This window comes from Solanum stenotomum, chromosome 9 (assembly GCF_019186545.1).
Source record: "Solanum stenotomum isolate F172 chromosome 9, ASM1918654v1, whole genome shotgun sequence".
Classification (NCBI taxonomy): Eukaryota; Viridiplantae; Streptophyta; class Magnoliopsida; order Solanales; family Solanaceae; genus Solanum; species Solanum stenotomum.
The window spans coordinates 31,237,273-31,252,185 of NC_064290.1; the positions used below are offsets into that span (position 1 = coordinate 31,237,273).

General features: G+C 33.8%; 1 long non-coding RNA gene across 2 annotated transcripts; it reads left to right on the top strand.

Annotated features, from left to right (window-relative positions):
• The first annotated feature begins 368 nt into the window (after positions 1-368).
• Positions 369-14,076, top strand: LOC125875588 (uncharacterized). 2 transcript variants are annotated; one of them, XR_007447446.1, is made up of 5 exons: positions 369-415; positions 2,363-2,468; positions 2,687-2,839; positions 13,291-13,515; positions 13,666-14,076. It is a non-coding gene; the product is annotated as an uncharacterized LOC125875588 (long non-coding RNA). The 2 variants fall into 2 exon arrangements; XR_007447447.1 differs by lacking the exon at positions 369-415 and adding an exon at positions 1,134-1,217.
• Positions 14,077-14,913: the final 837 nt, after the last annotated feature.

Genomic DNA, 14,913 nt, shown 5'->3' on the forward strand with positions numbered 1-14,913 from the left:
AGTTGAAAGTTCATTGATCCTTACCACATATAAGGACCACGTGTTGCAAGCTAACCCCTCTAATTCTTCTCCTCCACATTCTATTTCTTTCCTTTTGCAGGATCCTAGTGAAGCCCTTTTAATGGAGCTGCCAAGTGGAGTGACCCCCTCCCGAGGTATTGAGCACCAAATTGACCTCGTGGCGGGCTCACAATGTCTAGCCAAACCGGCTTATCGGAGTGGTCTTTTGCAAGGATTTGATAGAACATTTTTTGAATTCTAGTTTTAAATATTATAAGCAAATAAAAATAGATATAAATATTAAGATGATACCTTGCATTTTTTTTTATATTGTTTTCTTCTTCTTTTTACTTACATTTGCTACATTTAGGCCAAGGGTTTTTCGGAAATAATCTCTCTACCCCATGAGACTATGGTAAGGTTTGTATACACTCTAACCTTCAGACATCACTTGTGGGATTTCACTAGATATGTTATTGTTGTTCCTTTTTGACGCTTTCAAAATTTAACGGACTTGTCATGCTTCCCTATAGATTGGTATGGTTTTTCTTTTTCGGTGTTTAATCTAATATCGTGGACTTCTCAAACTTTTCACGATATATTAATGGTGGTTCAATTTTTTTATTTCTTTTTTGCACAACTTCATGTGCTATGTTGCTTCATCTATTATAGACAGCTCTTACAATGTGACAATGATGTGTTATAGAATATTGTTTACATTTTGAATACCATTCATGTGTGCCTGTGTGTTTTATTTCGTTTGCACTTAGTCTGTATTGCTAATTTGATGATCCAATTTAGACCATTTATATGCAATACCAAAATCATTGAAATTTGTTTAAGGATGCATTACTATTAAAGGTATACATTAATATTTTCATAAAAATATTTCATGGTCTATGGAAAGAACTTACCATATTATTATTGCTGAAAGAACTGATAACAAAATCATTAGAACTATGCGACGTCTGTTATTAATATAGCATCTGGTGCTCCTCTTTTATTAGTGCAGGGTAAATCAATATTAATACTTTTGTGTGTTTTGAGAAGTAACTGGCAGAGTTCCTATTTCAGATGCAAACTTTACTAATTCAGATTGTTTTGGTATGATAAAGACTAATTTATGTTTGGTCTGAAATACTAGGTGCACCATTCTTGATTCGAAGTGTAATGTGAAAGTAAGCATAAACTAAGTTCTGTGTTCTATCTTTTCAACAGTAAGTTCAATAATCTATTTATCTGCATTGTTGCTACATAACAAATAATTATTAGTCTTATTCGAAAACCATTTAACCAATAAAAAAGCAACACTCCTCGAAATTTTCTATACCTATTTCTTGTATCAATTGACAAAATGTTTGTCTAAAATTCAGTAACCTATTTTGATTTTATTTGATTTTGAGTTTATATACTTTTTTTAGAAAAAATTTGGATTTATCTAATGCAGGTTTAGCTAGACGTTGTGAATGCAGTTTATGAAAAAAAATTATTTAATTGTGCAAGACTTTTAGCTTTTAAATCAGATTATTATTTCTGTTCTCATTATATTAGATTAAGATTTTAATTTGATTATAGGATGGATAAGTTGAGATTGTAATGCCTAGAGATGTCTAATTTCTTCCTATCATGAGGGCTGACTCAATTGCTAAACCTGAAGCACTGTATGTGTATTACCCATATGATGATCAAAGATGAACCCACTTAGATAGATATTGTGTCTATTTGTTAATGCATTTCCGTTTCTATCAAGAAGGCATGTGATTAGATGTTGTCTATAATTATATTTGAAGTGAACTTCTTAAAACCTAACACCGGAAAGTAGTTGATTCATATTGGTTAAGAAGACAAAATACATACCTTGGTTAACTTAAGATGATGAGTGTTATCATGTAAACAGAAAATATTTGAGCATCTTTGTCTGTTTGTTGAGTATGAGGACGAGAGATAAGCCTGTGGCTAATCAACATCATTTTCTTCTTGTAAATGGATAGAGAGAATGTTCTATCAAGATTAAAGTTTTGTATTTACTTAAACTTTATTATGCATGTAGCTTATTAGTACATTATAACAGACGATACTGAACTATGTCAACTATAGTTAAATTATACAAGAGCATAACTGCAGGAATTTATGTTCATTGTCACCAATTACTCCTTGATGTTCAAAAAAAATGTGAGTATATGTTTGACTTCTTTAGAGGTCATTAAGACTTTTTTTCATCTTAAGGCATATGAATTTTACTCTTGATTGTGATGTTAAATTGTGTAGTTACTCCCCTGAAGATGGATGTCAACTAAAGATGAAAAGTAATTTAAAAGATTGGAAGTTAGCTGCTCTAACTGATCGTCTTTTGCTCATGCAGGGAATGGAGGTAATCGAGATGAAAGAGATAAGAGTATGGTGATGTGAAAATATTGGAGAATGGCTAGAAAAATATATTTAGAAAAGCATGAAAAGGACGACCAAGGGTAAGAATGTCATTTGACCTATATTTTAACTACTACATTGGTATCTTACTACATGTCTTCCCGGCCCTTCCTCTCCATCTCCATCTCTTTTTCTCTCTCCTTCTCTCTTTAGAAATAAACACTGAACTTTTACCTTACAACACTTAACAAATTCTAATTCAAATTACAATTTATGGGTACCTGAATATTTATTTTCGTGTCTGTTGATTCTAAATCAGGATTTTGGGAAAATTTTCTTGGAGCTCAAGGAAAGAACCATGAAGCTACATAACATAATCAAAGAGGCCCTAAATCCACTGTACCTTAACAATGTTCACATACAAGCCGATCAATGGCTACAGGATTTTCAACACACTATTAATGCTTGGCAGGTTTGATAACTTTTATCTAATTATTATTGTTAGGTCTCTCTAAATTTAATTAATAGGAACAATTGTTAAGAGAAATGAGATATAGATTTCAATTTTGAGTATGTCATTACCGTGCTTATTAATGATTTTGATTTATATGAAGCGGACAAGAAAAAAGAAATTTTCATTTCAAATTGGCTCGAATAGTGGAATGGATAAAGATGATTTTGATAGTGAAACCAACTAATTTGGGATTGCGATATACTTCATTGATTTATTTTTCATTGGATTTATGGTTTTCAAATAAAAGAAACTTCCTACATAAGTGGTGAAAGAATTAAAGAACCATTTATCTATAGTAATATAAATTGAACAATTTTCTTAATTTTTGACTTCTTAATTTCGCTTGCTCCATCAGTCGTATACTACAGATTAAGTACGAAAGAATTAGAGAAAGTATACGATATCAATTGGGAATAATTCTACTAGAGGTACTAATCAACTCAATATGAAATAGAAAATGTGAAACTTCATGTAACAACGATAAAACCCTCTATTACTTGAACACTCAATATTGTTGGTCTCCTAACCGAAGGATTTTTATATCTAAGGAAGGTTATGGTTCTGGTGATATAATTTATAGTACTGTTAGATAATGTGTTGATTCTACTGGTAGACACAGAGCAGTAGACATAAGATTGACTTCCAAAAGATAATGCTAGGACATGATGCAACAAAACTGAAAACATTCTTCTTATACCCACCTCTCTCCTAATGCATTACTTTTATTGTGTTGTAGAACATCATTTATGATAACTTCTTAAAATATTTTTATATTAAAGTCAACAACATGGGACAAACAGTGTAATATTTAATTGTAAAAGATGTTACGTGAATTACACTACAAACTAGACTTATCTTATTGATAAACGAAGACACGTGTACTGCGCTCTTTTAATTTAGTAAACCAGTTCTGATTTTCCAAATACCCACAATATTATATTATGTATCCCTGTGTCCAATTTTCCTTCCTTCAGTGGTACAGTTCTTCAATTTATTTGGGTAAGTTTTTCAAATCTTCTGTGCTTCTATTTCTTTTCATAAGTACAGTTTTGTGCTTATATTGTATTTAATGTGCACCCTCGATTCTGCTAGACTGCATCTCCATATAATAATTTAGTAATTATTCTCCAAAGCTAAAATCTTCTTTTCTTTCTTGGATTTTTCCTATTTAATTTTCAAGTTATATATCCTTGGTTGTACTGTATTTTTCCACTCTTGTGATTATTCTTCTATTCTTAAGGGTAAGACATTCCATTGTTTCTTATAGGACTTTAACGGGTATGTGTTAGCTTTGTCCTCCTCTTGGATAACTTTTATTGGAATATTTTCATGCATGTTATGAATTTTGTCCCATGTGCTCATGTGTGCTTCAATTTTCTCACAAACAGCTAATTTTACTTATGTCATAACAATATTCTTGAATTATGTTTCTGTCACACCCCACCCTAGGTTAGGTGTACAAGTACCATATGAACACATGCTTTACAAGTGACCTATGACGAGAAACTGAACTACTATGCATATAGATTTGCTACTGAGAAGCTACATATACAACACATATCGACTAGCTGAACTAATACATGTGACAGGTAAAATTATAAATACAGATAATAGTTTTAAAATATCTACAAAGCCTCTACTAGAATCCATTATTGTACAACTATCAAAATACACATAGTAAAGACTTGGCAAAGCCTTGAATCAACCTGGAGCTCACCAACAACCGTTGAGTATCATGCGCTTCTATAGGGAACATCTACTAGTTGAGTACATCTACCTGCAGTATGGAATGCAGCGTCCCCAATAAGGGACGTCAGTATGAAAGAATGTACTGAATATGTAAGGCATAATACAACCATATGTAAAATTAGAGCTCAAGTGAAACGAAATACAAATAGGTAAGGATTAGAGACCACATTTGCTTATACTTTTGGAATCGTGTATGTTACATCCTTTTCTTTACTTTTCTGTGCATTCTAATCTTTATAAGGCATATGATACAAATGACCAGTTGATCAGTGGTAGAAGAGGATGACCCATGCTAGGTATTTAACCCCTAAGATGTTGTCCTGATAATTCAATGAACTGGGATCGGCTCATGCTAAGCTTTTGCCCCTGAGCTGTCACCCTTCTATACCAATTGGGATCGGCCCATGCTAGGCTTTCACTCCTGAGCTGTCACCCTTCCATACAAATTGGGATCAACGCATGCTAGGCATTTGCCCTTGGGCTGCCACCCATCATTATACAAATTGCTTCACTTAGATTATTTAATCTTTGAGATTGTTCTTTTGATGTTCATAACTCTTTTAAGATTATTCATTTGATGATTATTACTCTTTTGAGATTGTTATTTTAGTGGTCATAATCATTGTTGATATTTGGAACTATAGACCAGTAGTAGAAGACATGTGAATATGGACTTACGATAATAATAATGACATGGGAGGCAAATGTGACACCAACGTAAAACTTAGGAACTTATATGACTCGGTAAGCATTTTCACATCTCAAATTGAAGCACATATCTAGTGAAGACATTTAACATTCAGCCAAGAGATTTGAACTCTATATGGTATCCAAATACTCACTAACTAATATCAAATACATGGTACACATGAAAGTGGAACCAAGGGAGAACGTGGGCAGATTCAACTTAAGGACGGATACATATTCCAAGTACGTACATATAAAATGTACAATAGAGCAAGTAGTGATCTTATGAGGTAACATAATAGTCTAACACAATGGGAGTAATAACCAATAAAGGGAACATATGAACATGTGACAAGATGACATATATGATGGAATAGACAATTGAAGGAAGTTGGCTTGATATGGGCAGATTGTATATCCAACATATAAACATATTACCATGTGTAATCTAGGATCACTTTAATTTATATAAGGGGAATACGTGCCAAGTGTACTTTGACGATGAAACACGTTTAAACCTTGCATGCTAATACCTGGTAGAGTAAGCACGCACATTTAGTAATAAACTCATATTAGAGTACTCACTTTAATGCTCTAGGGAGTAGGAACTGCACCTATGGACCAGTCACTACCAAGGGCACTTAGAAAGCTTAGTTTTTGTAATACAAGTGTTAGATTCATGCCAAAGAAATAGGAAATCGAATAGCCTTGCATACCTTGTTGCACAACTTTGGATATTACAATGAGTTAACTGTCTTCCTTTCAGATTATTTATCTTGCTGGACAGAAACCTCACTTGTCCTCTCCCCCATAACTTGATATTAAATAAGATTATTCACCTGAATTCCTTAAGATGGGATATGTTCTACTAACTTGTACTTTAAAAAGTAAGGCTTTGCTTCATATTTTAATAGTGAAGCTATAGACCAGAACTCTTGGAGCTTCTATGGATTTCCTTGAGGGCAATTTCTGAGAAAAAGTGATGAAGGAGATGTGATAAACTTGAGTGCTTTAGAGGTCCCTTTTTGGACGTTTTCACTTAATAAATTGGAGATATATGGTCCTTTACTTTTAAGCAAGCAGGTGCATCACCTCCTTAATTTCTGCCACAAATTTTTAAGTAGGTGGATCACCTACCTGCCCTTTTCACTTATAATGAAGTCCACTAATTCTAAGTAGGTGCATCACCTACTTGCCCTTTCCACTTAGAATGCAGTCCACTAATTCTAAGTAGGTGTATCACCTACTTGTCACCAACTAGAACAGTTTAGTCAAGCAAGCACCTCATTTATTTTGCACCATTTTCTCAATCTTAGTTTCTTTACAAGACCGTAACCCTAATACGCACTTGACCACTTTGACTCTTACATCAAATACCACCTTTTACTATCTCACTTTAAACAAATTCTATTGTCACTACTCGCATAAGAATCCAAGACCATAACTATAGCACAAGGCAACGTAGAATACAGGGTGTTACATCCTTCCCCCCTTATGATCATTCGTCCTCGAATGATAGGTGTAGTTGATAGTTTGGTTAATCTTGAATTTCATTTGGAGATTTGCAAGAGTTCCCTTTGTAAACAGGACTATCCAAAATCTATAGAATAACCTAAAACACTTAGAAAAGTCTTGCATGATGTCTCACTAGATATGGTTCATGAAATATAAATATGATTAATTAATCCCCTTTCTAGACCATATAATTCACTGATGATACACAAATAGAACTCATACAAATAATGAACTTAATATACCTACTAAACCACAAAACATGCAAATGACATATCAAATGAACAAATGCTAGTAGGACTTATGATCATATAAGGGGACCACATGATCTCAGATCCTTATGTTGATGTTTAGAACGAGGAGGGGTATTTAGGATCTCTACCATCTTTTATTCCCAAGTATCTTACATTATATTCTAGTCCTTTCACAACACCTCAACGGAGGTTACACCATTTGTGCTTAGCTTCCAGGCCTTAACAATCAAGAATAACTATATTATTTCCTAAAAAAAAACTATGTGGAACGGACACATAAAATCATAGGCCTAACCTATCGGGGCTCTACTTTCCCTTCTCTTTTCTTTTATCCTATGACCCTTTTCAGAGGTGAGTCTTATAATAATGCATACCTGTTAATATAAACTCTAAATTTTATGTCGCACCCTCGGATGAGGCATTATGCTAAGTAATTTATCTATGGTTGTGATAAAATTTACATATATGCCCAACCTTTTCAGGTCAAAATCTTCACTACATAATGATACAAGGAAATGCTTCCCAAAATGTTCAAAACTCAATTCAATAAGCACAGAAGGGTATGATACATAGGCAGACTAGCACAAAAGGGAGCGCATAATATACGGGCATTAAGCTATATAAATATGTGGTGTATGTGCGCATATGAATTATAGGGTAGCGTGTGAGCTAATGTACTATAAGGCATTTAGCAAATGGTCTAGATGAGCACATGACACATGGCCATAAAAGTTATACGGCCTGTAATGTTTAACCAAGTAGGTTATGAGGCATGTAATATATATAGAAATGGTTTATGATGCATATGACATGCAAACAAGTGGTATGCGATTCATATAAGCACTAATTTTGCCCATAGCATATAATCAATTATCCTACCCACACAATATGGACAAGTGACATGTGGGAAGTAACCAGTTCAATAGATAACAAGTAAGGACAGGTCCTACGAAAACATATAGCAATAAGCAAGGGTGCTCCGAAGGGGAAACCACTTACATGCAAGCATTCTATGACATTAGGTAACATGTGAGAAAGTAATCCATAAAGGACAAATGTCATACAAAAGATGAGTTATAGAACATATAGCATATATAATTATATAACAAACCATCTTTGAAAACTATGTGATATCCCACAGAACCACTTTACCATATTAAGGGAAAAAAACACTGTCTTAAGAGTTAGGTCACGAGTGGGATAGTTCTGCTCATATTCCTTACTCACCTCAAAGCATATATAATTGTTTTCCCCATTTACTCTCTTCAATCTCCTAAGAATTATTATAGGTGTTCTGCTATTGGGGATTGGCTTCCTTCTAGGTTAATATAAATACTACAGTTAAGATAGAGAAAAAAAAATCCTCAATAGTTCATCTTTTGGAGTAGGAAGCCGAGGTCAACTTTACCTCTTTTACTAGTTTGTGTTACATCACACTCAATGTCTGGTGCCTTTTCAAGGTCAAAATAGAAAATAAATAGTGAATCTTGAACGGACCATAAAACATGAACACTAATGTCAAGTACCTATAAAGTTATATCATGATTCATAACGTCTTACAGTTAGCCACTTTCGACTTAACTAGATAGGTCTGGCCATCCTAATAGATTTCCTCATTTTTTTATAACAAGTGAGAGTGCTCCCACTCTTTTCCCATGCAAGATATCAAATTCGGACAACTAGCATATGATGAATTTTTTCTCTCACTTAATTGGACTATGATTGATGAATTACTACAAGCATATTTTAAATGAATCATGTAATAGCTCTATTCAATTTGATGGAAGTCTATACATGTGTATAATGCTCTACTTCTATTTTGTACTAATGATGTAGATGAACTAGGTCCTTGTATCTTTTATCCAGGTAGCCTTTCTATTCCCCATTTTTTTCTTGTTGTTATCAAGACCAAATATCAAAGCTTGAAGCAAACTAAAATGACTTTTATGTCTAACAAAGGTTCACAAAGTTGTTCCCAGGTGCACCTAACTTGTTAGGGTTGAAGGTTGATACCTTATTCTTGCCTCATACACGTAGCAATCACTCTTTCGTAACCATCTATCTCACTCTTCTCTAGCATCCTCATATCACCCCTACTCCTATGTTTAGGGGATTTTACATGTATAATGTCTTTCTACCTAGAAGCTCTACGTACATATTCGGCATGTGTCATTCACGCTTCATTCTCACATGCTTCCTATCTAACAAGTACCTTTTAATCAAAACTAGTAGCTTCATGTACTCTAATCCCATTATGTACAACCTCATTAATCACAATTTAGGTCTAACCAATCAATTTTATTTTTGTTAACCTTACCCTTTGGTCACATACTAATCCTCTATCGCCAAAATATAGATTGTAGTAGGAACTGCCATACATATATCATTTGCAGCAATTAGCACACTTGTCCCTAAGTTTTATAATCATGAAAAGAATATAAATGTTATTAGTACTTATTCAGGGTGGTTGGAACATACCATATAAAATGCCAACTATTAACATATTTGGGATGATAGATGGTGAGAATTTGGGCCTTGTAAGCCAATTAGGTACCTCTCTAGTAACACAATTGCACTGGTACATGCACCTATCAAATTGTATCACTGCCTTCTTCCAACTAAAAGAAACTGGTTTCCACAACTTCAATTTTGAGTACATGTGTAACGCTGAAAATTCTATGTATATCATAGACTAAGAACAAGTGTCCTCAATAGGAATAGATCCTGTTAATATGGAGGAAATATAGAACTCAAGAGTGGGTATATCCTCCTAAGAAATTGTGCTTGGAAATGCTACAGCTCCTATATGTACCAAGGTAACCCATCATTTTTAAGCATATAGATAACCATACTATATCTTTCTCAACTGAACAAACGTGATACAAATGCAACTTTAGATGAAAATAACATAAAAGCCTTTACATACCTTGTGGAGTAAGATGGTCGAATAAAATGAGCTCAATAAAGTTTTGTTGACATTTTAGCTACCTATAACCTTAACCATAGTAAGCATAATATGACTAACATGATCAGGTACAAGTGGAAATTGACTTCTTAACTTCGCTCTATCGCACGATCTAGATTATGAAGGAAGGTAACATTTGCTTAATGTCCAAGTAGTCCCTATTTATAAATGTGGCACGCAACACATTCATAAGTAAGGCTCTACTAGACACGGCTTTGTAGACTCCCTAGGACGAACGGCTCTGATACCACTTTTGTCACACCCCACCCTAGGTTAGGCGGACAAGTACCATATGAACACATGCTTTACAAGTGACCTAAGACGAGAAAGTGAACTACTATGCATATAGATTTGCTACTGAGAAGCTACATATACAACACATGTTGACTAGTTGAACCAATACACGTGACAGGTAAAACTATGAATACAAATGATAGTTTTTAAATGTCTACAAAGACTCTACTAGAATCCACGATTGTACAACTATCAAAATATGCATAGTAAAGACTCAACAAAGCCCCAAATCAACCTAGAGCTCACCAACAACCGTTGAGTATCATGTGCTTCTATGGGGGAGATCTACTAGTTGAGTAATTCTACTGCAGCATGGAATGCAGCGTCCCCAATAAGGGACGTCAGTACAAAGAATATATTGAATATGTAAGGCATAATTCAACCATATGTAAAATGAGAGCTCAAGTGAAACCAAATACAAATAGGTAAGGATTAGAGACCAACTTTGCTTATACTTTTTGAATCGTGTATGTTACATTCCTTTCTTTACTTTTCTGTGTGTTCTAATCTTTATAAGGCATATGTTACCAATAACCAGCTGATTAGTGGTACAAGAGGATGACCCATGCTAGGTATTTAACCCTTGGGATGTTGTCTTCAGAATTCAACGAACTGGGATCGGCCCATGCTAGTCTTTTGCCCCTGAGCAGCCACTCTTCTATACTAATTGGGATCGGCCCATGCTAGGCTTTCGTCCCTGAGCTGCCACTCTTCCATACCAATTGAGATCGACCCATGCTAGGCATTTTCCCCTGGGCTGCCACCCATCATTATACAAATTGCTTCTCTTAGATTCTTTAATTCTTGAGATTGTTGTTTTGATGTCCATAACTTTTTTGAGATTATTCTTTTGATGATCATAACTCTTTTGAGATTGTTGTTTTGGTGGTCATAATAATTGTTGAGATTTGGAACTTTTGACCAGTAGTAGAAGACATGTGAATATGGACTTACGATAATAACAATGACATGGGAAGCAAATGTGACACCAACTTAATACTTAGGAGCTTATATGACTCAGTAAGCATTTTGACATCTCAAATTGAATCACATATCTAGTGAAGACATTTAACATTCAGCCAAAATATTTGAACTCTATTTGGTATCCAAATACTCACTAACTAATATCAAATACAAGGTACACATGAAAGTACAACCAAGGGAGAACGTGGGCAGATTCAACTTAAGGACGGATACATATTCCAAGTACGTACATATAAAATGTACAATAGAGCAAGTAGGGATCTTGTTACATAATAGTCTAACACAATGGGAGAAATAACCAATAAAGGAAACATATGAACATGAGACAAGATGACATATATGATGGAATAGACAATTGAAGGAAGTTGGCTTGAAATGGGCAGACTGTATATCCAACATATAAACATATGTACCATGTGTAATCTAGGATCACTTTGATTTATATAAGGGAAATACGTGCCAAGGGTACTTTGGCGATGAAACACGTTTAAACCTTGCATGCTAATACTTGGTAGAGTAAGCACGCAAATTTAGTAATAAACTCATATTAGAGTACTCACTTGTCACGACCCGATTTATCAAGTCATGATGGCACCTACTATAACCCACCATTAGGTAAGCCAACCCGTAACCCGGNTAGGAACTACAACTATGGATTGGACACTACCAAGGGCACTTAGAAAGCTTACTTTTTGTAGTACAAGTGTTGGATTCATGCCAAAGAAATAGGAAATTGAATAGCCTTACATACCTTGCTGCACAACTTTGGATATTACAATGAGTTAACCATCTTCCTTTCAGATTATTTATCTTGCTGGATAGAAACCTCACTTGCCAAGACTTGGATTCTTCCAGGTTTAGGTTGTCCTCTCCCCCATAACTTGATGTTAAATCAAATTATTCACCTGAATTACTTAAGATGGGATATGTTCTACTTACTTGTACTTTAGCAAGAAAGGCTTTGCTTCAAATTTTAATGGTGAAGCTATAGTCCAGAACTCTTGGAGCTTCTATGGCTTTCCTTGGGAGCAATTTTCTCAAGAATAAGTGATGAAAGAGATGTGATAAGCTTGAGTTCTTTAGAGGTCCCTTTTGGACGTTTTCACTTATTAAATTGGAGATATAATATGGTCCATTACTTTTAAGCAAGGAGGTGCATCACCTCCTTAATTTCTGCCACAAGTGTTTAAGTAGGTGGATCACCTACTTGCCATTTCCACTTAGAGTGCAGTCCACTTATTCTAAGTAGGTGTATCACCTACTTGTCATCTACTAGCACAATTTAGTCAAGCAAGCACCTCACTTATTTTACACCATTTTCCCAATCTTAGTTTCTTTACAAGACCGTAACACTAATACGCACTTGACCACTTTGACTCTTACATCAAATACCACCTTTTAATATCTCACTTTAAACCTATTCTATTGTCACTTGTCGCATAGGAATCCAAGTCCATAACTATACCACAAGGCAACGTAGAATACGAGGTGTTACGGTTTCTCTCTTCTTCAATATTATTATGTTTCTGTTATTCTTATGAGATCTTAATTAAATTTAGTAGATTGTACTAAATTGATGTTTTATTTTTAAGAAAATTTTTTGTTAGTTTTGTCTTGAATATTAAGCTTAAGTTGTCTCTTCGACAAACCAATCACAATTCAATATGCATTTGTGTTACATTATATGTTACGAGGCCAAAACCTCTGAATAGTTGCATTTCATTGTCGGTTATTTAGATTGTGACTGTGGTTGATGTTGTAATATGTTGATATTGAATTCATTCTCGAAATTGCTTTTATCAGTTCACTAATATGTGCATTTGGGTTGCTACTTATTGTGTGTGATGAGCATTGGGGATCGAAAAGAAAAAGAGGCAACGGAGGCATGCAAATTCTTTTGTAACCATGTTATTCCTAATAGCACTTCTCAGCTCTGATGTTGAATCTTTAATCTGTGCTCACAGTATCTGAAAAGAGGAGAGTGCAAGTACGATAGTAAGGCCTTAAAACGTCTTCACGGTGAGACACTATTGAATTTTGATTGTATCTCTTTATGGGAATGGAAACAAAACAGGTTATATAAGAAAGTTAATGGGAAGTAAGCTAGCTGATAAACAGAAGAAGTTTCCTTTCTCTCTTTCAGAAGAGGAGAAGACTATGATCGTGCAATTTTAACTAGAGTGAATAGTGTAAGTACTTTACCTGGTCTGCTTCTTTCTACTCTTGAACAACCTCACTTAGCGCTCGATGCTTCAGAAAATTAATGAAAAGGTATAAAAGTTGGCAACATCTGGACGAAAAAAGATATTGGATTGATTGTGTTTATTTTTCATTTACAGGTGTACATCCAATCTTGAAAAGGTGAATAATAAGTATTATTTTGAGCCCGCTTCTTTGGAAGAGATAGTCTGGTAAGGACTTTGGTTCCTTTATTTCCAGTTGGGGTCTTTAACAAGATACAATTACCAATACACTAAATTTTATATCCCTTATGCAAGAAAATTGTGACATCCCTATGTTCATGGTCCTGTAGGGACAACAAAGTATACAATTTCAAAATGGATAAGGCTACGTATAATATTTGTCATGAAGTGTGGAAGTTTTTTTAAATTAGGCAGAGACTATTGATCTATGTCTAAAATGTTTGCTTATGGAATTGTCTTATGCACTTAATATATTATAATAGAAGTAACTAATTATGCCTCAAGCTCGTACATAGACTATTGGATATTGTCTGTTTAAACTTTAGTATATATTAGTGTTGATTTTATCTGTCTTGATGTAAAAATAAATCAATATTATTTAAAGGTAGTATATGAGCTTATCCTTTTTGCATATGTACATGAAAAAATGTCATGTTCTACCCATGTTAGTACAAAGATATTTGACTATATGTAGTTGAACTGTGTAATTTATATTGTTATTACAAAAAAGAAAAAGGCAAACAACAAAACCAACCATGTTGGGCGCCATAGCTAATCTAGTTTCTATTTCTATTATATAGAAGAGTGAAGTGGTAGGACGATCAAGGGTAAAAATGTAATTTCATTCTATCAAAAATCTATTAAGAAAGACAATAAATAATTCTAGAAACATCTTTCTATATATGAAGTGAATAATGATCAAGGGTAAAAATGTAATTTCACGCTAACAAAAATCTACCAAGAATGATAGCAAGAAAATTAAATAGTTCTAGAAACATCTTTAGTAATTGTTATTACCACTAACTTATTTTGTTATTAATTCACTTTCTTTTCTATTGTGAGTTATTGTGATATCTATTCATTACTCTATTTTACTATTACTTTAATATAATTCTTAGTATTTTTCTATTCATTATGCTTATCAAAAATGCCTACTTTTAATATAAAATTTATTATGAATTAATTATTTCACCTTTATTTTGGATCAAATTAATATATTTAAAAATAAATAAGTGTGATAAAATTAATAATATATATTAGATTGAAATTAAAGAAAAAGATGTTAAAAAGTAACTTTACAAATAAAAATGAATAGGATGATATATTTGCATTTAAGACGACATCTATTAAGAGAGATAAGAAGTAAAAAAAACTAAAATAATA